This window comes from Scyliorhinus torazame, chromosome 12 (genome assembly GCF_047496885.1).
Source record: "Scyliorhinus torazame isolate Kashiwa2021f chromosome 12, sScyTor2.1, whole genome shotgun sequence".
Lineage (NCBI taxonomy): Eukaryota > Metazoa > Chordata > Chondrichthyes > Carcharhiniformes > Scyliorhinidae > Scyliorhinus > Scyliorhinus torazame.
The window spans coordinates 181,467,834-181,471,220 of record NC_092718.1 but is presented as its reverse complement, the minus strand read 5'-3'; the positions used below and the strand labels follow the sequence as shown (position 1 = coordinate 181,471,220).

General features: G+C 45.6%; 1 pseudogene; it reads left to right on the top strand.

Moving 5' to 3' along the window:
- Positions 1 to 2,209: 2,209 nt before the first annotated feature.
- On the top strand, positions 2,210 to 2,415 carry LOC140387563 (U2 spliceosomal RNA; annotated as a pseudogene).
- Positions 2,416 to 3,387: the final 972 nt, after the last annotated feature.

Genomic DNA, 3,387 nt, shown 5'->3' with positions numbered 1-3,387 from the left:
CGTGGATATCAAAGGAAATAAGGGAGAGTGTCAAATTGAAGGAAAAAGCATACAATGTGGCAAATATTAGTGGGAGACTCGAGGATCGGGAAATCTTTAGGGGGCAACAAAAAACTACTAAAAAAGCTACAAAGAAGAGTAAGATAGATTATGAGAGTCAACCTGCTCAGAATATAAAACCAGATAGTAAAAGTTTCTACAAATCTATAAAACAAAAAAGAGTGGATAAGGTAAATATTGGTCCTTTAGAGGATGAGATCGGAGATGTAATAATGGGAGATGAGGAAATGGCTGAGGGACTGAACAGGTTTTTTGGGCCGGTCTTCACAGTGGAAGACACAAATAACATGCCAGTGACTGATGGAAATGAGGCTATGACAGGTGAGGACCTTGAGATGAATGTTATCACTAAGGAGGAAGTGATGGGCAAGCTAATGGGGCTAAAGGTAGACAAGTCTCCTGGCCCTGATGGAATGCATCCCAGAGTGCTAAAACAGATGGCTAGAGAAATTGCAAATGCACTTGTGATAATTTACCAAAATTCACTAGACTCTGGGGTGGTCCTGGCGGATTGGAAATTAGCAAACATGACACCACTATTTTAAAAAAGAGGTAGGCAGAAAGCGGGTAATTATAGGCCAGTTAGCTTAACTTTGGTAGTAGGGAATCTATCATCAAGGAAGAAATAGTGATGTGATCTGGATGGAATTGTTCCATTGGACAGATGCAGCATGGGTTTATAAAGGGCAGGTCGTGCCTAACTAATTTAGTGGAATTTTTTGAGGACATTACCAGTGCGGCAGATAACGGGGAGCCAATGGTTGTGGTATATCTGGATTTCCAGAAAGCTTTTGACAAGGTGCCACACAAAAGGTTGCTGCATAAGATAAAAATGCATTGTGTTAAGGGTAAAATAGTAGCCTGGATAGAGGATTGTTTAATTAATAGAAAGCAAAGAGTCGGGATTAATGTGTGTTTCTCTGGTTGACAATCAGTAGCTAGTGGTGTCCCTCAGGGATCAGTGTTGGGCCCACAATTGTTCAAATTTACACTGATGATTTGGAGTTGGGGACCAAGTTCAATGTGTCCAAGTTTGCGGACGACATTAAGATGAGTGGTGAAGCAAAAAGTGCAGAGTATACTGGAAGTCTGCAGAGGGATTTGGATAGGTTAAGTGAATGGGTTCGGGTCTGGCAGATGGAATACAGTGTTTACAAATGTGAGGTTATCCATTTTGGTAGGAATAACAGCAAAAAGGATTATTAATTAAATGATAAAATATTAAAACATGCCGAGGTGCAGAGAGACCTGGGTATGCTAGTGCATAAGTCGCAAAAAGTTGGTTTACAGGTCCAACAGGTGATTAAGAAGGCGAATGAAGTTTTGTCCTTCATTGCTAGAGGGATGGAGTTTATGATGAGGGAAGTTATGCTGCAACTGTATAAGGTGATAATGAGGCCATACCTGGAATATTGTGCTCAGTTTTGGTCTCCTTACCTGAGAAAGGACGTACTGGCGTTGGAGGGTGTGCAGAGGAGATTCAGTAGGTTAATCCCAGGGCTGAGGGGGTTGGGGTATGAGGAGAGGTTGAGTAGACTGGGACTGTACTCGTTGGAATTTAGAAGGATGCGGGGGATCTTATAGAAACATATAAAATTATGAAGGGAATAGATAGGATAAATGCGGCAGGTTGTTTCCACTGGCGGGTGAAAGCAGAACCAGGGGGCATAGCCTCAAAATAAGGGGAAGTGGACTTAGGACTGAGCTTAGGAGGAACATCTTCACCCAAAGGGTTGTGAATCTATGGAATTCCCTGCCCAGTGAAGCAGTTCAGGCTCCTTCGTTAAATGTTTTCAAGATAAAGATAGATAGTTTTCTGGAGAATAAAGGAATAAAGGGTTATGGTGTTCGGGCCGGAAAGTGGAGCTGAGTCCACAAAAGATCAGCCATGATCTCATTGAATGACAGAGCAGGCTCGAAGGGCCAGGTGGCCTACTCCTGCTCCTAGTTCTTATGTTCTTATGTAAAACTTTGTGGAGAGGAAACTTGTACCAAAGAAGAAAAATGTTACAAATCTGAACCCTGACCTTTCCAAAAACAGAAAAGAGCCAACAACAATAACAAGGAATCATAGTATACAAGACCTTTAACGCGGCAAAACAATCCAACATAGCTCACAGCGGTTTAATCAAACAAAACTAAGCCACAGAAAGCTTCTCGGCCTTTTGGCTAAAATCAAGTGTAGTACCTGCTTGGCCTTTTGGCTCAGATGTGGTATGTCTCTCTTGTGAGACCATGAATTGGATTCAATTTGATTTTGAATTGGTATTTGGAGCAGGCAAGGGGCTGGATTAGGGGTTCACCCCTGTCCACACTCTGAGTTCTGCCTTAGTAACTCAGAAAAAGACAGATTACCAAAAGCTTGGTCAAAGAGGCAGGATTTAAGGAGTGTCTTAAAAAGAGAGAGAGAGAGGTAGAGATGTTTCGGGAGGTAATTCCAGAAATGGGTTTGGGGCCTTGGCGGTTGAGAGCACGGTTGCCAATGGTGAAATGGTTAAAATCAGAGATGTGTCAGATGCCCAGGTTGGAGGATTGCAAAGATCACAGGTGTTTTTTGGGGGGAGCTGAAGATGATTCCAGAGATAGGGAGGGGTGAGGTCAATGAGGGATTTGAGTAGAAGCATGTGAATTTAAAAATTGAAGTCAGCAAACACAGGGCGAAGGGTTAATGAGGTGTGTTGGGTGAGCTAAAGTTTGGAGAGAGTGGGAACTAGGGAGCACATCAGGACACCACTGGAATAGTCACAGCTGGAGGTAACACAGGCATGGATGAGGAGGTCAGCAGCAAATGAACTGCAGAGGTGCGGAGTTGAGGGCAATGTTATAGAAGTGAAAGTTTGAGGCTGGATTCTCCGATTTGCAGACTAAGTGCTGACGGCGGCATGGGAACAGTGGCGTTTTACGCCAGACAAAATGGCGTAGTAGCTGCGCCGATCCTCCGTCCGCTGTGGGACTAGCAGCCGCGCAGTGTAAATCCCCCGGCTTTACATGCGGATACGATCGGAGAATTGCCGGGTCCGTGGCCACTCATGCGCACAGCACTGGCCGTGCGCTGACCTGCCCTGCCAGAAACTGCTCCCTCTGTAAACCTCCTCGCCACCCCCGGACCACCCCCCACCAGTGCCCCCGGCCCTCGCCAAAGCCAAAGCGCCACTTGACAGTGGTGGCGCTGGACTCAGTCCGCAACCGTCACGCGGGGTCCATGAAAAAAAAAGCTTGAGTGACATATGCCGTCGGGAACTCGGCCCATCGGGGGCGGAGCATCAGGGCCTCAGGTGATGTCCTGAGGCCGTCCATACGGAGTGAGTACGCCGTTTTTGAGGGGTG